The sequence below is a fragment of the Macaca fascicularis genome, chromosome 4 (genome assembly GCF_037993035.2).
Source record: "Macaca fascicularis isolate 582-1 chromosome 4, T2T-MFA8v1.1".
NCBI classification, from domain to species: Eukaryota; Metazoa; Chordata; class Mammalia; order Primates; family Cercopithecidae; genus Macaca; species Macaca fascicularis.
Window position 1 is genome coordinate 15,928,282 of NC_088378.1, and position 20,835 is coordinate 15,949,116.

A 20,835-nucleotide genomic window follows, 5' to 3' on the forward strand; every position below is an offset into this window, starting at 1 on the left:
TTATATCTATAATAGAATACTATATAGCCATAAAATTATGACATTGCCGTTTATTTATTTATGTGGAAAGATTTTCACAACAAATTAAAATTAAGAAAAGCTGATAAATTAGTATTGTGTTTGTATGTGCACATGTGTATGTTTATATATGTGTGTATTAATACACATATATTTCCATTATTTTTAAACCTATCTATATGTGTAATTTTTCATAGAAAGCAATACATACACAAAAGTTTTAATGATCGTTTTCTCCAAGTAATCATATTTTAGGTCATTGTTATTTTATTTTTTATCTTTTTCTGAATTTCCTCAACTTTTTACATTGGGCATTTATTATGTTATTAGAAAAAACAATAAAAACATTTTAAACTTGTTTCTTTTTTTGCTACTTTAATTCTCTTCTTTCTTCCTCTTCCTCCTGTCTGCTGTTTTTCCTCCCTTTTGAAGGAATATTGTCCCAGGGTAGTGTTCAGGAGCCAAGACCAGGACCAGAGGGAAGCCTTCTGCTTCCGTCCACACACAGCTACCCTTCTTGTTTCTGGTGGGTCTTCTGGGACTTGCAAGAATGATTCTTACAAAACTTCACTTTGAGGTTAGGCGTGATAACTCATGCCTGCAATCCCTGCAATTCCTGTGCTTTGGGAGGCTGAGGCCAGAGGACTGCTTGAGCCCAGGAGTTTGAGACCAACCTGGACAACACAGCAAGACCCCATCTCTAAAAAAAAAAAAAAAAAAAAGATGCCAGGTGTGGTGGTGTACACCTGCAGTCTCATCTACTTGGGAGGCTGAGATGGGAAGATTACTTGAGCCTGGGAGGTCAGAGCTTCAGTGAGCTCTAATTGCACTGCTGTAACAGAGTGAGCCCTGTCTCAAAACAAAACAAAATGAAACAAACAAACCCCTTCAGTCTGAGAGTGGGACACCACTGCTAAAGTGGCCCCAGGGCTAACCTGTCTGTACTTGGCATAACTGGTTCACTGTTTACCTCTTGCTTCTGATGCCTTATATCAAGTCCTTATATAAAGAGTGATATATTTTTATATCCACAATCTTTAAAACATAGCCAATGGATTTAGGGCACTTCGGGTCCACAGCTTGCCATGAGCCAGCAGGAGATGGTCCTGGAAAAAATCTCATGTGGGCAAGACATGTGGGCAACACCTCATCCTGAACTGAGAGAGGAGGATAGGTGATGTTAAACCTGCCTCTGGAAGGAAGATACCTGCGGCTCTTCTGAAGTTGAGATTCTGGTCCTACTTTTCTACCGTTGTCTCTCTTGTTAAATTGTGTCCACACTGGACAGCTGGTCCTCCTGGCAAGCCACAGCAGAGCCCTCTTGGCATTTGGCTTTCCAGCTCCCTTCTCTCTTAAAAAGATGGAGGGTAGACTGACTAGACAGGAGTTATTATGAACATGGTTTTAGAGCCCATGTGCACTGAACCTCTTTTGGATGCTCTCAACGTGTCAGGGTCAGTACTGGGCAAGCCAGGCATGCTGGGGAGGAAGAGAGGCCTATATCCTAACCAGACCACAGGGAGGGTGAATGGGGTGGCACTGATTGAAGACGCATTTCTTTGATTCTTTGCCCGACTCTCCAGGAGTGGCTTGGATTATTAGCTTGTGAAGTTCAAGTGCCTGAGAATGGGTCTTAGTCAACCTTGAGGGTCTAGATGGAAACCCTTCTAATTTCATAGAGTTATCTTCCAACACACCTCCTGCAGGGACCCCATAGAAGCCTAACAAGGGAGGCTGTTCTGTCATAAGATGGCCTGCCCCTTTCTTCTGCATACTAACCAGCCATACCTTTCACTCTGGCCCTTCCTTGACTCCTCACTGTCCGCTATTTCCAAGCTCTACTCAGTGCAGTGACATTATTTAAGACTCCTCCAGTGTGGTGGAACCAATAGAACACCCCACCCTAGTACAGATAACTGGATCAGAAACCTCTGGACTCCCTTGTTTGCAGGCACAGGTTGATAAGGCCTGATCTTCTTTAGGTGAGCTGACCCTGACTTGTCACACCACGGGAGACACTCAAGAGTGACACTGTGAGGCTAGCAGAGGCTTTTTGTTTTGTTTTTATCTGATAGAGCTCCTAGAGTGTGCCCTCAATGATTCAGTTATTTTCCTGGTCATAGCTGCTTGTAGTCCTAAAGAAAAAGAGATAATGTCTCAGCTTTCTAATTAGTGTTAGTGATCTACATCTGTGTGAAATGTGGACTTTATGACATTTATCTTGCTACTCTCAAGAAATCAAATATTCTATCTGTCAAGTTGTCAAGGGAAAAAATGAACTGAAGGAGGAGGAAATTATTGTATCAGTCAAGGTTCTTGGTTGCAAGCATCAAAAGCCTACTATGTCTGACTGGGCACAGTGGCTCACACCTGTAATCCCAGCACGTTGGGAGGGTGAGGCAGGGGAATTGCTTGAGCCCAGGAGTTTGAGACCAGCCTGAGAAATATGATGAAACTCCATCTCTACAAAAAATACATAATTAGCCAGACAAGGTGGTGTGAGCCTGTAGTCCCAGGTACACGGGAGGCTGAGGTGGGAGGATCACCTAAGCCTGGGAGGTTGAGGCTGCAGTAACGTGTGATTGCACCACTGCACTCCAGCCTGGGCAACAGGGTAAGACCCTGTTTCAAAAACAAAACAAAATGACAACAACAACAACAACAAAACACAAAAAACCAAAACGAAGAAAATCCTACTTTGTCTAATTTAAGCAGAATAGGAATTTTTTAGGAAGCCATTGATTGGCTCATAGAATCAATTGGAAGACTTAAGAACCAGGCTCAAAAAGAAAAAAAAAAAAAGAGGGAACCAGAAATCACTACCCAGGGGCACAATTGAGAGCTGGTTAGGACACCTCTGCTGGTGTCCTCATCCTACCAGAGACTTCTGCCACTGCCAAGAGGAAACACCACTGGATGTAGATTCCAAGCCATCTGTTTATCCTTGTGTCACTTGCTGAAGATTCAAATTCCTAGGTGGCAGCATCCAATAGGCTGACCATACCCCAGCTGCCAGTCAGGGTGGGAAGGAGTTGGGGGGCAGGAGGCAGAGGAGGGGGAGGGAGATTTGAATTTTTTCAGCTTCTGTGGGAAATGGTCAGGCCTTGCCCTACCCAACTCAGATAATAGGACTCTCTCCCCTCAAAAAAAAAGGGAGACGAGATGCTGGGCCAGAATTTAAAAATGACAAATGCCCACTGCAATTGGTCACCCATATCTCTGTGAACCTCAGTGATCCGTGATTGAGTGTCCCTATTCATTTAACAGGAATTTCTTCCTTTCCAATCTGTTCCCTAGGCCCACCCTTTACATTCCCTTAGCAAGGTACATAATATTTGTTGAACATAATGTTTAACATGAATGATCTTTCAACTTTCATTTATTCTACATTTACCAGGGGAGAATTAATTGTCTCTGAGAATGCATGCCAAGATTTATGACACATCTTGTAGGGATGTGAAGCTTGTCAGGAATGGGAAGATTGATGGGTTTTCTTACGCTTTCTCCTACCCTGAGAATCTGCATGTGAGGTTCTGTCAGTCTTCCTTTCTTCCTGTTTATTATCCTTCTTTATGTAGGAAACACTCTTGTGTGGGTACCCAGCTCACAGTGATTCCTCTTTTCTGGGAGTAGCTCCCAGTGCCCAGGAGTGGGCTCCTGGAGGCCATGTCTATATCAAGTGACCCTGTAGTACCCCATCCTAGTTGATATGGTTTGGCTGTGTCCCCACCCAAATCACATCTTGCATTGTAGTTCGTGTAATCCCCACATGTTGTGGGAGGGACCTGTTGAGAGGTAATTGAATCATGGAGGCAGTTACCTTCATGCTATTCTTGTAATAGTGAGTAAGTTCTCATGAGATCTGATAGTTTTATAAGGGGGTTCCCCCTTTGCTTGATTCTCATTCTTCTCTTTCCTGCCTTCTTGTGAAGAAGGATGTGTTTGCTTCTCCTTCAGCCTTGATTATAGGTTTCCTGAGGCTTCCCCAGAAACTGTGAGTCAATTAAACCTCTTTCTTTTATAAATTACCAAGACTTGGGTATATCTTTATTAGCAGTGTGAGAATGGACTAATACACTAGCTATAGCCAAATGACCAGGGGGATAGACACTTATCCCTGAACGAGCCAAGTATTATTTACCAAGAATTTGAAAACTGGATAAGAGAGATACAGAGCTGAGTATATTAGTGAGCTACACCAATTAGTAAACTAAAACCAACTTCTGTAACAAACAATCCCCAAATCTCAGTGGCTTTACATAACAGAGATTTACTTCTCTCTAAAGTCACAGTCCATTTGGGTTTTGATGGACAGTTATTCTTAAAGTGATTCAGGGACCTAGGCTCCCTTTAACAAGGATTTCATTGGATTCTATTTATATGACTGGGAAACAAGGAAGGAGAGGGAATTGCATGGCAGATTTTAGGGGTCAGGTCTAAACATGACATACATCATTTTTGCTCACATTCTGTTGGCCAGAACTAATCACACAGCCACACCAGTAGGCATGGGAGCTGGGAAATGTAATCTAGTGGTGTTCCCAGGAAGAAAAGGAAATGGCTTTGGTGAGTATCTAGCCTGTGTGCCACATTGAGAGATGGTAAAATTAAGCAGCGCTCTGGGGAAACAATACATAAATATGCACTTTACACAGATACAAAATATGTTTTACATAGATACAAAGTATGAAAATTTGAGATAATATTAAAACTTAGAAGTAATGTCAGCTATCCTTCTCTAAATTTCATTTTGACTGTTGCTTCACTGATTTGGCCAGCATTACGTTTTTGTTTGTATTATAATGTAGCAGTCCTCATCAAGCCAGACACTAGGATGGCAAGGATATTTTTGCCAGGGTACATGTCGCAAAACACTAATTTTAAGTTAGCATCTATCTGTTGATAGTATGTGAAGGGCAAAACTTCTTTCTTGAGGAATCTTAGATGCAATTTTTGTTGCTTATAAATGTTAAAGTTTCATCCTCATGGATACACTTTGAAAATCCCTTAGTCCACCTTACTCTTCACCCACTCCCTATTGTCTCCAGATTTGTGGAAACAGATTCTGGGTCAGCTATACTAAAGTGGAAGATGAGAGGAAATAAACACTTTCTACTGAGTCTAAAAAAGAATTGAGCCTATTTTAAGGCACTATCTATTGCAAATATCTTAATTTATTTAACTAGTTGCCTATTGATGGATGTAAAAGATGTTTCCAATCTTTTGTGATTACAAAAATGCTGAAATTATTGTCCTTAAACATACATCATTTTGTACATTTATAAATGTATCTGGCTACCTTGAACATAAGAACACATGTATTGGCTAGATATTAAGATATTGTAATGAGTTCAAAATGAACTCACACAGATATAGTTTATAATATATAATCTATGTTTGTGTATGTATGTATTTATCTCTATATAAATATATGTATATTTTTACATAGATATATTTTGTATATCTATGTGAAAATACCTAGGACTGCCTGTCTGAACCAAAAAGAGCAGAAATAGTTACTTGGGATGTGTGAATTTGGCAAGTACAGGTATAGAAACTCAAATCTCTGTTACATATTAGAGATTTAATTTTTCTAGCTTGCAAATTAAGGTCAGATGGCAGCCAGAAAAGATCTCAGAGAGATTTAAACTATTCATGAGTTTATAGAAATTAAACTCATTTTATCCCAAGAGAATCAAATTTACTAAGAATGGTCTGTTGAAAAATCAGAAAATATTTCATACAGAAGCAAAACTGAAATTTATTTCATTCTGTATTTCATTTATCATTCATTTCAATGAATTGGCTTTGGGTAAGCTATAGGCATTTCCCAAACTCTTTCTGTCTTTCAATAAAAAGAGAAACATTCAATTTCTATTCAAAATTGAAATTAGACAAAGACACCCTTTTCACCACTAATACTTAACATTGATCTGAAAATTCTAGTAAATGCAATAAGACAAAAAGAAGAAAGCATAAATATAAATGACAAAAAGGTGACAAAATTCTATTAATTCGTGTTAATGTAATTGTCTACCTGGAAAGACCAAGAGAATCAATTGAAACACTGTTAAAACTAATAAATGAATTCAATATGGAGCCAGTTGCCAAAGATATTGAGGTTGGGTTCTAAAAACAGTGAGTTAGGTGAAAGTTGTGCATAGTCAAAATCACCTTTGAAAAGTATCCAAGTTGCCCCTGAAGTGCTGTATACATGAGGGGTTTTGTATGAAACTCTAGATGCTATTTCTGTTTAGATATATAGAATATATAGTAATTTGCAGCATGCAAGAGTATATATGTAAGACAACTTAACAATACTAATTTTTACTTAACAAAAAGTTGTGTTTGAATATATTATTTGTATATATGGGAAATGCCAAGGACAAAAAAATCAATAATTTTCCTATATATCCAGTTAGAAATTATAATTTTGAAAAGTTCTTTGGTTACAATGGCAACCAAAAATAAGTAGGGGTCACATCTTGATTTGGGCTCTCCTGGCAGTAGACCCTGAGACAAAGATGAGTGTTAGAGTTGTTTGTTGAAAAGTGAACCCAGGAAACCCAGTCTGGGAATGAGGGTTGGAAGAGAAGGAAGCCCACAGACAGCACATTATAAAGCCAGTGCTCCTGTGGGCAAATAGAGTGCCACCTCACTGAGTCCCCTCCGGGAGACACTGTGAGTATACATCACAGTCATTCCAGCAGAAGGCAGAGGAAGCTGGGTGTTCACTCACTATATTAGTGAGTGTCCTACACAGAAACAGGATGCACATAGGTATACGATTTACTATAAGAAATTGGGTCATGAGATTATGGAGGCTGAGGAACCCCATGATCTGCAAGCTGGAGATCCAGGAAAGCTGTTGATGTAGTTCTGAAAACAAGAAGGCTAATGATATAAGTCCCAGTCAAGGGCAGGAGAAGGCTGATGTCCCAGCTCAGCAGTCAGGAAGAGAGAATGAATACGCTTTTCCTCCACCATTTTGTTCTTTTCAGGCCCTCAAGGGATGGGATAATGGCCTTCTACATGAGAGAGGGCAATCTGCTTTACTCAGTCAACTAATTCAAATGCTGATTTCACCTGCAAACACCCTCACAGACACACCTAGGAGTAATGTTTACTCTGGGTACCCCATGGGCACGTCAAGCTGACGCATGAAATGAACAATCGTACCCACATAGTTCCTCACTGTTATTGGTTAGAGGCTATTTCTAGGGACATAAACTCCAGATTTCCAGCTTACCCTGCTAAGATCCCAATGGCCAGAAAAGATCCCTCATAGAGCTCAGGGATGCACAGGACGTGGCCCTGGCAAGTGGGAGGGGATTTGGTAAGTCAGTCACTGGCAGAGTCTACCATGTTAACCCAAAAAGAATAGGATCTACATGTAAAAACCACACATTTTTTACTGAGAATCATAAATAAAAAAGATTTAAATGGAGAGATGGACCAAGTTCCTGGGAGGAAAGACTTAATAATGTTAAGATTTCAATTTTCCCGAATTAAACTATAAATCAAATTCAATTCCAATTAGAATTCTACTGGGGCTTTTTTTTTCCTTTAAGTTTATCTGGAAGGAAAAAAATGAATAAGAACAGATAAAAATTTTTGAAAACTTGGATATAGTCAATGTTACCCTTGAGAATTCTTTAAATAATGAGAGGGTATTGTCCTTATCAGATAATAAAATAGAGTAGTACTGGTGCACAGACAAGTAGAGACAAGCACAGAAATCCTAAAAGTTGCAAGAACACACCCAAATGTTTGTAAGTGTGTAATATATATTGCATATGACATTTCATATAAGCCACAAATGAAAGGAATATTAAATAAATAGTGTTGAGATAAGTTAAATCTCACATCATGTCATATAGAACAGATTCCATATGAATTTAAGATTGAAATGTAAATAAAATAAAAATATCAAGGTACCAAACAGAATAAAATGAAGGTTAATATTTGTGGACTCTCAGAATGGGAAAGTCCTGCCTAAGTTGGCACCCAAGGTAGAATCTGAGAGGAAAGAAATGGTAGAATTGAGTACATAAAAGTGAAAGCATCTAGGCCCGAACAAAACAGAAAAAAAGACAAAAGGGAAAGGATTAATGTACTTAATATACACAGTTCTTGAAATTATTGAAAATCAACAAGAAAATATTAAAACACCAATAAAAATTAAACTGGGCAAAATAGCTATTCACCCATTATTTAACTAATATTTCTTGAGAGCCTGTTAAATGGGAGGCATTGTGCTAGGCAATGAGTATGTGCTGGCGAATAAAACGACATCATGTCTGCTCTCCCAGATCTTATAGTCTAATAGGTGAGACATAGTTCATAAGAAACAAATATATCTGTAATTACAAATTGTCATAGGTACTATGAGAGGATCAAATAAGGCAGAGTGACGGAGAATACAGAAGTACTTCGATACAGTGGTCAGGAAAGGCCTAAGCCCTTTAGGATGAGAAGGAGCTTGCTAGGTAAGAGGGTGGGAGGAAGTGAGAAGAGCATTCCAGTAAGAGGAATCAGCATGTGCAAAGGCCCTGGGGTGGCAAATGCTTAGTGATACAAGAAACAGAAAGGAGGCCTGGGTGGAAAGGGAGAGGGCAGGCAGAGTGGTAAGGAATGAGCTTAAAGAGATGGATAAGGGTCAAGTTATGCAGAGCTTTCTAGATCACACCAGTCAGAATGGCTATTACCAAAAAGTCAAAAAATAACAGGTGCTGGTGTGGTTGTGGAGAAAAAGGAATGTTTATACACTGTTGGTGGGAGTGTAAATTAGTTCAACCATGGTGGAAAACAGTGTGATGTTTCTTCAAAGATCTAAAACAGAACTACCATTCAACCCAGCAATCCCATTACTGGGGATGTACCCAGAGAATATAAATCATTCTATCATAAAGACACATGCACGTGTATGTTCACTTTAGCACTATTCACAATAGCAAAGACATGGAATCAATCTAAATGCCCATCAGACTGGATTAAGAAAATGTGGTACATATATACCATAGAATACTATACAGCCATAAAAAAAGAATGCGATCATGTTCTTTGCATGAACATGGATGGAACTGGAGGCTATTATCCTTAGCAAACTAATGCAGGAACAGAAAACCAAATACTGCATGTTCCCACTTACAAGGGAGAGCTAAATGATGAGAACACGTGGACACATAGAGGGAAACAACCCACACTGGGTCCTACCTGAGGGTGAAGGGTCAGAAGAAGGAGAGGATCAGGAAAAATAACTAATGGGTACTAGGCTTAATACCCGGGTGATGAAATAATCTGTACAACAAATGCCTGTGACACAAGTTTACCTATGTAACAAACCTGCACATGTACCCCTGAACTTTAAATAAAAGTTTTTAAAAAGATATATTTTAGAAAGAGAAACAATAGGACTTGTTTATGAGTGGGAAAGGAAGGTGAGGGAGTAACCAAGAATAACCCTCAGGTTTCTGGGCTAAGTAGCCCTGAAAATGGTGATGACATTTTCTGTGACAGGGAAGTCTGGGAGAAAAGCAAGGAGAGCTGATGTTTGTGTTAGAACATGTTAAATTTGCGATTCCTGAGATACATTCAAGTACAGATGTTATTATCAGTTGAATGTATGAGTCTGGAATCTGATGGGGTGGGGAGGTTTGGGTTGGAGTTATAAATGAGGTAATTAATATCTGTGGTAATTAAAGTCATGGGAAACAAATGAGCTCACTTAGAAAGAGGACCTAGGACAGGGCCATGAGAGGTCAGGTAGAGGAGAAGACTAAGAAGGAACAGAGAGGCAGAAAGAAAACCAGTCAGATATGGTATCTGAGAAGGCGTGAGGAGAGTGTTTTCAAGAGGAAATGGTAAATGTTGTCAAATATCACCCAAAGATGTAGGGAAATGAGATCAGAAAAATGAACCCGGGATTTTGTGAAGTAGAAGTCTTTGTTAATTGGTGGGGAAGTGGGCTAAGACATAAAGGAACAGTGAGGAAGTGGACACAGAGAGTATATGACCTTTTTAAGAGGTTTAGTTCTGAAGGGGGTGCTGCAATATGCATGGCTCAAGACCAAAACACGAAAGTCCACAAGCAAATGAAAAAGCATTTCACCACATGGAAATGCAAATTCAAGTAGCAAAGGGAAATCCTTTTTTTTTTTTTTTTTTAATACTTTATGTTCTAGGGTACATGTGCACAATGTGCAGGTTTGTTACATATGTATACATGTGCCATGTTGGTGTGCTGCACCCATTAACTCATCATTTACATTAGGTATATCTCCTAATGCTATCCCTCCTCCCTCGCCCCACTCCACAACAGGCCCTGGTGTGTGATGTTCCTCTTCCTGTGTCCAAGTGATCTCATTGTTCAATTCCCATCTATGAGTGAGAACATGCGGTGTTTGGTTTTCTGTTCTTGTGATAGTTTGCTGAGAATGATGGTTTCCAGCTGCATCCATGTCCCTACAAAGGACATGAACTCATCCTTTTTTATGGCTGTATAGTATTCCACGGTGTATATGTGCCACATTTTCTTAATCCAGTCTATCACTGATGGACATTTGGGTTCGTTCCAAGTGTTTGCTATTGTGAATAGTGCCACAATAAACATACGTGTGCATGTGTCTTGATAGCAGCATGATTTATAATCCTTTGGGTATATACCAGTAATGGGATGGCTGGGTCAAATGGTATTTCTAGTTCTAGATCCTTGAGGAATCGCCACACTATCTTCCACAATGGTGGAACTAGTTTACAGTCCCACCGACAGTGTAAAAGTGTTCCTATTTCTCTACATCCTCTCCAGCACCTGTTGTTTCCTGACTTTTTAATGATCACCATTCTAACTGGTGTGAGATGGCATCTCATTGTGGTTTTGATTTGCATTTCTCTAATGGCCAGTGATGATGAGCATTTTTTCATGTGTCTGTTGGCTGCATAAATGTCTTCTTTTGAGAAGTGTCTGTTCATATCCTTTGCCCACTTTTTGATGGGGTTGTTTTTTTCTTGTAAATTTGTTTGAGTTCTTTATAGGTTCTGGATATTAGCCCTTTGTCAGACGAGTAGATTGCAAAAATTTTCTCCCATTCTGTAGGTGGCATGTGCACTCTGATGGTAGTTTCTTTTGCTGTGCAGAAGCTCTTTAGTTTAATTAGATCCCATTTGTCAATTTTGGCTGGTACCAAAACAGATACAGACCAATAGAACAGAACAGAACCCTCAGAAATAGTACCACCCATCTGCAACCATCTGATCTTTGACAAACCTGAGAAAAACAAGAAATGGGGAAAGGATTCCCTATTTAATAAATGGTGCTGGGAAAACTGACCAGCCGTAAGTAGAAAGCTGAAACTGGATCCCTTCCTTACGCCTTATACAAAAATTAATTCAAGATGGATTAGAGACTTAAATGTTAGACCTAAAACCATAAAAACCCTAGAAGAAAACCTAGGCAATACCGTTTAGGACATAGGCATGTGCAAGGACTTCATGTTTAAAACACCAAAAGCAATGGCAACAAAAGGGAAATCTTTTTAAAAAAACTCTATCAAATTGGCAAAATACTGGATATTTTCAAAGTCGTGGAGGGATGTGCTCTCTTCCAAACTTCTATACAGAGATGGTAAATTGATATAGCATTTTTGGGCTTAGCTTTGTATTAACCATTTTGACCCAGCAATTTCATTCCTAAGAACACATCTGAGGAAACCATTATGGGTCTGTGCAAAATGGCTGTATTTTTGTTTCAGTATCATGTATGATAGTGAAATATTGGAAAAAAACTGCAATCAACAATAAGAGACTGGCTAAGTTACAAAACAAACTCGGAGAAATATTACTGAGGACACTGCTGTGGTCCAATGGATCTATAGATTTCAATATTTCTGGGAAAGTACTGCCAGAATGTATAAGCCAGGCAATACTACTATAGAAAATATTTGATTTTTAAAAACTACTAGAAAGTTCTGACTTTGTGCAGGATTTGGCTACCTGAAAGGCCCCGATTGAATGAAATTACTTCAGAAATAAGGTTTTACAGATGGCTTTAATAAGCACTACATCATATTTACTACAACTAGCAGAGTACCAGGTTCAGTCTTGGGATTCTTGGTAGGATTCTCATTAATGAGAAGCCATATATGAATTTGATTATTAATTCATTGGGAATTTCTCCTCTCCTTATTTCCTATCTTACAGTGCCCAATATCTTAATTTTTTCCAGCCTCATAGTCTTGGAGTTCTGCCTACATTTCTGGTAAATCTTTTAAGACTCAGCATTGCTCCAGGATTTATTCTTTTGAATCTATTAAGAGGGTTTCCTCTTCGCTAACCCCATGGTGTGTGTTCTTTCTTTCTTTGTGTTCCCATAGCTATTTTCACTGTGTCTTTCAAGTAGCACAATGCAGTGATGAGGAGAGGGAAACTGGCTGAGAATTTTGAAGATTGGAAAATTGGGTCGATGCCAAAAAGTAGGAGTCTGTGTTCCCCTTTTGCTCATTTACTTGCTCAGGTCGCTGAGGACTGGAAAGGCTGAAGCTGAAACCGTAGGAGGGTTATCTTTTGTCAACAGAAGCAGCCAAAGGCATAGATTTGCACATTTAAAGCAGTATTGTAGCTATGTAATATGATGAAAGAGGGCTCTCTCAGACTGCGGAGCCGTGAAAATTGATACGTGGGGAAACAGCAGATCATTGCCAGAATTTTTAAAAAGTCTTCTTATTTTAAGTCAAACTCTGATTCCTCCTCATTTACTTTCTAGTTCATGATGTTTTCTACCTCAAGTCTATCCTCTCTTGTCTTCAGAAAAGAGGATTTCGGCTTTCTATTTAACTGGATACTCATTAAGGCTCAGCCAGCAGCAGCAGGATGCCTGCCCCATCCGAGGAGGAGGGGCTCCAGCCGGGAAAAGGATAGAGCTTCTAGAGAGAAGCTGGGAGGCGGTCAGAGATGGACCTCGGCAGGGGCTGCGCTTTTCAAAGCTGCTTTTCCCTTTTGGAGGAGAAAGAGGAGGATCAGAGGGTTGAAGTTCCCTCTTAGCACTTCTAACACCTGCTTTGGACTTTATCACTACCAAATCAAGACTGCAATGTGCAGTTGGTATGCCCATTTTAGTTAATTCTATTGGGGGAAAAAAAGACCTACTTACTCAAAAGATTTAGAAACAGAAGCCCAGGACTGTGGCAGCATAGGGACCAAGTGATCATAACTGCCATCGTCTTCCTTTCAAATGAAATGTAATCATATTTTTGCTCACGCATGCTTAGGGAATTTCTGGCAAGATACCCAATTAACTACTCTCAATGATTACCTCTGGGGAGGGGTCCTAGGGCAATGACAGGCTGGAGGGAATTTTATCTTTTGCTTAATACCCTCTGTTCTGTTAGAGCTTTTAATACAATCTGTGTATATAATTTTTATTTTTAAAAACTAGCCATTCAGCTTTTACGCTATTCAGTGTTCTAATTTTTAAAATGAACTACTTTGCCACTTAATGTAAAGATAAAACGAAGTAAACAGAAAGGAGTAAAGGAATTTCTTTTTTTTCTAGAGTTTCCTCTCCCCTATTCTAAGACTCAAATGCCAGATATGTTCATTCAGATAGAAAGATGGACAATATGATGGTGGCTGCTTAGAAGCAGGAGAATTTGAATTTGAACACAGTGCTACAAACCTGAATGCATTTTATTGAATTTCTTCTTCTTTCTTTTTCTGTTCCTGGTTTTTCCTAATTTTCTTTTGATTAGCAGTATGGCTTTCCTTCAGGAAAGAGGAGCTTCCGGCCTTGCATTCCAGAATTCCATTGTTTCACCCAGTTCACAGGACTACAGGAATGGTTTCGGTGGGATTTCTTCTTTCTGTTTCAATTTCTGCATGTTGAAAACTAAAAAGCACATGGGTTAGAATGAACAAAGGCTCGTAATAGATGTATCCCCTTCCATGTGGAGCCCTGAATAAAAGTGATGGTTTAGGAGAAGGAATGGGAGAGAAGAGGGAGAGAAGGAGAGAAGACAAACAGAATTAACGGCATAGTCTCATTTTACAATTAAATAAAGACACTTTAATGGATAGATGGATATTTCTCATAGATGATAGAGCAACACCACAAGTATTTCTTGATTTCAACAGTTGAAGTGCTGCTTAGAGGGAATCTATTTCTTTTGTAAAATTATATAATAATTTATGGACCCATGAGGAGTATCCCATTTAAAGGACTCTAATTAGGAATATTTTTGTAAAACTCATTTCATTAATTATCTCCTTTCTTTTATATCCCTTCAGCCTTTTGCATTCCATTAGTTCTTCCTTCTCATCAGACTTATTTATGCCATTTTCATCCTAAAACAAAGAAAGAAAGAAAACCACTCTAGCTACTGCCCTCTCTCCTTTCCTTCACAGCTAAGTCCCTTCAAAAGGATGGTCTCCCCTAGGTCACCATCCTATTTTAGAAATATTTGGGGATATGGAAAAGAAATAAGAAGACAAGCGTAGAGGCAGGAAGGTCCTTAACATTTTTTGCCCAAATGATTTTCCTGCCTCTACACCTGTCCTCTTACTTCTTTTCCATATTCCCAAATATTTCTAAAACGCAAATGTGATTATGTCACTTGTTCTTTTAAAAATCTCTATTCCCTGTTGCTTGCGGGACAACATCCAAATTTCTCAACATGACGCATTAAGAAATATGTTAGGTACTCTTAGCAGATTGTGCTCTGTCCTTCACAAACATCCATACCAGCCATGTTGTTTGTACTGTGCGTTTATAAATATAATGGGTTCCCAGGGCATGTTGGCTGTTCTCAAGCCTTTGTACCTTTGCATAAGCTGTTCCATTTTCCTGGAATGTTCTTCCTCCTTTCAATTGCCTAATACCTGCGTTTTCTTTAAGACCTAGCTCAGTGTCATGTTGACCAGAAAGCTTTTGCTGAACTACCAGTGTGGGTGAGGCATTCTCTTGTAACGTATCCTCTCATGTTACAAGTATCCACTTGTAACGTATCCACTCATTGCATGAGTTATGCTTCTGTATACTACAGGTACTCCATAAGTGTTTATTGAACGAATTACCTCATGAATGGTGACTATAATCTCTTCATTTATTTTAGGATCATCAACTTATTTTTTTATTTTAACTTTTAATATATGTTTATTTATTTATTTATTTTTGAGACAGAGTCTCACTCTGTCACCCAGGCTGGAGCACAGTGGCGTCATCTTGGCTCACTGCGTCCTCTGCCTCCCGGGTTCCAACGATTCTCCTGCCTCAGCCTCCCAGGTAGCTGGGATTACAGGCATGAGCCATTACACCTGGCTAATTTTTGTATTTTTTTTTTTTTAAGTAGAGATGGGGTTTCACCATGTTGGCCAGGCTGGTCTCAAACTCCTGACCTTAGGTGATCCACCCACCTAGGCCTCCCAAAGTGCTAGGATTACAGGTGTGAGACCCCGCATCTGGCCTTAACTTTTATTTTAGGTTCAAGGATATATGTGCAGGTTTGTTACATAGGTAAATTGCGTGTCATGGGGTTTGGTGTACAGATTATTTTTTCACCCAGATAATAATAATTTGACATACACAGCCTAGAAGAAAGGCAGGAAAACAAGGATATTTTGATTTATAAATAACTAAGAGATACTAAAAAGAAAGGGAGGAGTTATATTGGATATGGTCAAAAAGAAGATGGAGATGTGAGAAGAATGAAATAAGAAAAAAAAGCACAGTGTGTAGAGACTATTAAGCAATCTTGGCAAGAAAAATAAGAAATTAAGTGATAAATATTGAATGTTAGGTGTCAGGCATATTTTAACAGTGTTACATGTATTACTAACCCACTTAATTCTCCTAACAGCCCAGTGATGAAGGAGTTCTGTTATCTCAAAGGAGAAAACAGTCTTGCTGAATGATCTCACAGTGCACCAAGGCACTCTATGAACTATTTGCAGTAAAATAATAATTAGCATTTATTAAATGTTTACATTTTTCTTTTCTTTTCTTCTCTTCTCTTTTCTTTTCTTTCTTTCTTTTTTTTTTTGTTTGTGATGGAGTCTTAGCCTGTCACCCAGGCTGGAGTGCAATGGTGCAATCTCAGCTTACTGCAAACTCCGCCTCCCGGGTTCAAGTGATTCTCCTGCCTCAACCTCCCGAGTAGCTGGGATTACAGGTGCCCTCCACCACACCCGACTAATTTTGTATTTTTAGTAGAGATGGAGTTTCATCATGTTGGCTAGGCTGGTCTCAAACTCCTGACCTCGTGGTCCGCCTGCCTTGACCTCCCAAAGTGCTGGGATACAGGCGTGGGCCACCGTGCCTGGCCCTAAATGTTTACACTTTTCAAAAGGACTTCTATACATGAGTTCATAATCCTCACAATGGTCCTGTTATTACTCCTAGTTTTGGATAAGGTTAGGAGTTTTCCATGGTCACTTAATTGTTAAATGGTACAACTGGGTTGTAAACCAGGTCAGCTCCTTCCATTATAGCATGCACACCACTAGGAAGATAAATCTTAACTATAAGTGGATAACCCACAAAAACATAGGCCTGAACCCTTTTAGTTAGTCCTTTTTTTCTCAAAGACATATATTTGTTAACAGCTTTATTGAGATATAATTCACATAACAATTTCCTATTTAAAGTGTACACATCGATGATTTTTAGCATATTTGGAACTGTATGATCATCATCACAATATAATTTTGAAACAATTTCATCACCCCTCACCCAAAGAAAACCGATCTCCTTTAGCTGTCATTTCATATTCATCCCCACTCCAGTCCCTAGCAAGCACTCCATTACTTTATGTTGCTTACTCTGGACATTTCATATCAAGAGAATCATACAATATGCGGCCTTTCGTGTCTGGCATCTTTCCACTTACCATGTTTTCAAGGTTCATTCATGTTATACCAGTACTTCATTCATTTTTACAGCTGAAAAACATTTCACTGTAATTGTTATACCACATCTTTAGTATTCATTCATCAGTGGATAAACATTTGGATTGTTTCTACTTTTGGACTTTTATGAAGAAGGTGCTATGAATATTCATACACAGGTTTTTGTGTGAAAGACATACATTTTAAAATAAATAATCATTTTCAGAAGGTCCTAATGGCATTTCATAGAGGACTGGTCCCATGGAATGTTCTGTAAAACAACAAACAGGTTCTATGGTCAAATAAGTTTTGTTAACACTTCAAAACATGCTTCCTTGCTCTGTTAGAGCCACTTTAGACATTAGAGGCACCAAGAACACCTGCTCTAAGGAAACTTGTTTAACTTTCCTGCCCAGAATTCCTCCAACTTCTATCGTGCTAGAACCTTCTTCCACAGAACACTGATGTTCTGAGGAGCGAGTGCACTATGAAGCACGTTTGGGGAAATGCTGCCCCGAATATTTAGCAAAGAGAGCTTTTCGGGAAGTGAAGCAGATGATTGGAATTCATTCTGAGATCTCCTTTCCCTTAATCTGACCCAGGTTCTTTGCATATGACATGTACATCATAATAATAGGCCTAACATTATGGCCCTATTCTTATTTGGGGTTGGGAAAAATAGGTTAACATTTCCTCTTAAAATATGGCTTTTGTGGTTAAAAAAAAAAAATAGTCACCAGGTTGATCTGGCAGCATTGTCACCTGTCTCAGCGGAGCTTAATATCAATCAGCAACCGGTGGATACTAGGAATTAAGCTTCCTTGTTGGTGTGGTTCATGCCATTATCATCTCTGTGATTATCCAGCACCTAGCAGAGGATCTGGCACATAGTACTCACCCAAATAGTTAATGGTCAGGTGGGTGTCCATTATAGAGTGCGTTTGGGACCATCATTTTACAGATACAAGCATGAGCATTGGAAGGACTAATTGAATTGTCTAAGTTAACAACTGCTTCTAGCTGCAGCGCCAGGACCAGACTCAGATCCTCTGACTTATAATTCTGTATTATTTCTGTTGTGCACAACTTAAGGCTAAAATTTTATTTTTTTCATCTAAATTTCAAGTGAAATTTTAAAAAAAAGTTTACATTTTTTATAAAGTGAACTGGGCTTTGAGCTGTGCTAAAGGGAATTATGCCAAGAAGTCAAGGTCTGAGGTTTTCTTCCCTTGGAATGGTGAAATCTGGAAAAGAAAGTAAGCACTGGTCCCAATTGGAGTCTGAAACTACCAGGGCATAAGCCATGAAGAGTTAAGAGAAATACTAAGACAAAGTGATGAAAGCTAAACTGCAAACATCATGTGGAGTTTTGTTGTGCCGCCATGCATTTTCAGCACTGCTTATTTACGTACCCAGTTTTTGGAATGGAAAAACTATCATTAAAAACATGTATCTAAATACAGTCCATGCTAAAAAGCCTTGAAAAGATGAGCAGCTTGCTTATCCTTTGTAATTTTACCGGGTCACTCAACCTTCACTATGATACATGAATCTAGTGTGCAACAGTGGAGGAAAATATTCTTTTACGCATTATGAGAACCTATATTCAAGGTGAATTAGATACTCCCAAAGAGTAAAACATCTCTTAAATTACTTACTGGTATTTATAAGACTACTCTAAAGAGTTACTTAAAGTAGTAACTCCTTAGTTTATAGGAAGATGCTGTCACATTGGTAGCAACTCCTTGGTTTATAGGAAGATGCTGTCACATTGGGAATTAAATGTAAACTCAAGAATCCCTTTTGTCTCTCAGAAAGATTTATCTTAGTCTCCTTTGCCATTTTATTTTATTTATGTTTTGAGACAAAGTCTCACTCTGTCACCCAGGCTGGAGTGCAATGATGTGATCTTGGCTCACTGCAGCCCCGACATTCCAGGCTCAGGTGATCCTCCCACCTCAGCCTCCCGAGTAGGTGGGACTACCGGCATGCACCACCACACCCAGCTAATTTTTTTTTTTTTTTTTTTTTTTTTTGTAGACACAGGGTTTCGCCAGGCTGGTCTTGAAGTCCTGGGTTCAAGCCCACTTCAGCCTGTCAAAGTGCTGGGATTATACAGGCTTGAGCCACTGTGCTTGGTCTCCTTTACCATTTTAGATTTAATTCAGATATTCCTAGATATGAAGAATTTCAAGTCATTTGATTTTGTAAAGCATTCATTGAATAATTTTGTTTATTTTCACTAGAGGTTTTGAAGCTGCCAAAGAGTTCGTCTGGGTCCTTTCCTGGGTCCCGAAATTTGTCCTCTTGGCCTGTTTTCTTGAGTTAGAATATAAACTCCTAATGCCATGCTAGCCCAGTGTACTTTCCCTAATATTGAATTTAATAGTAGCACACTATACTTTCATAATATTGCATTTGGATAATCATAATAGCAATTCTCTCTAACACTAGCACAGTGGTGATCTCAGTATTCAATATAAATACTACTTGCTGAATATAACTGAATACCTAAAATAGAAGTTCCTTTTCTGGAAATGGAAATCAAGTATGAAAAGTGATCTTTCTACCATTTGGAGGGAGATGGAGGCTCTGTAGATTATAAACCAGAGGTCAATGCCTTTCCTGGTATAGAGAACCACTACTCTCCCTATCCCATACCCATGACCCCCAATCCTGGCCCACCTATCAGCAAGGGAAAAGGACTCAGTCTTCACCAGTAGACTTAGCTGGACTTGGCCTTGGAAACTGGGCTGCTTAAATACCTTCATCTGACCTCTTGCACTACTTTTCCTGAGCATTTTAATCCTCTTTATTATTTTGATATTCAATGATATAGATTTAGGTGAAAAAGTTGCTTGAACACATGATATAGCCCCCTTTTCGGGACAAATCTTTCATGTCAAAATGAGGCTTGAGGAAATATTTTGCAGTGGAAGACCACTGGGTTTGGAGCAGAGCAGTTTTGCTTTTGGCCTATCTATCAGCTGACTCCCTTATGCAAGTCATTTAACTTCTGGGGGCCTCAATTTTTCCGTAAGGTCAAGGGAGATTAACTCCACCAGCCTCAAACTAATTCATAGACTTGTGACTTAGGAGAATAACAAAAACAAATAGACTTGAAGACCTTTAAAAACATTGAAAAGAATTATACACCATAGCAGATATTATTGGTTGCCATGTCAAAATCTTTTGGCCATACTCTTAGTTTTAACAAAGAGATGTACAGAAAATAATCGTTTTCCTGCAGAAAGGAATAGCACTTCAAAGACTCAATTAAGTACATTGACAATTAAAAGGGAAAGGTTATCGACTTGGGAAAGACACAAATCTGTGTTTGAGTCCAATCTGTATAACATTGGGCAGATTATTTAACTTCAGTTTCCTCAAATGTAAAATGGGGAAATGTATCCTGGTTTAAAATCACTCTTGTAAGTATTAGATAAAGTATGTATAGCACCTGTGAAGTTAGCTGGAGTTACCCAGGGTCCTTGGACTCCAGAGTAGGACTTGGAACTAAGTAAACGTTCATTCCTTTTCCACATTACAGATTCTTATGAAGAGTCAATGCTCTCTTTTATTTTACTTCTTTGAGACAGAGTTTCACTCTTGTTGCCCAGGCTGGAGTGCAATGGCACGATCTCTGCTCCCTGCAACCTCTGCCTCCTGGGTTCAGTGACTCTCCTGTCTCAGCCTCCCAAGTGATTGGGATTACAGGCATGCACCCCACGCCTGGCTCACTGTGTATTTTTAGTAGAGATGGGGTTTCTCCATTGTTGGTCAGGCTGGTCTCAAACTCCTGACCTCAGGTGATCCGCCCACCTCGGCCTCCCAAAGTGCTGGGATTACAGGCGTGAGCCACCACACCCCGCCAATGCTCTCTTTTAAATAAAATACTGGCTCTGCCTGCAGGAATCCTTATTGCGCCCTATCTAGTTGAGG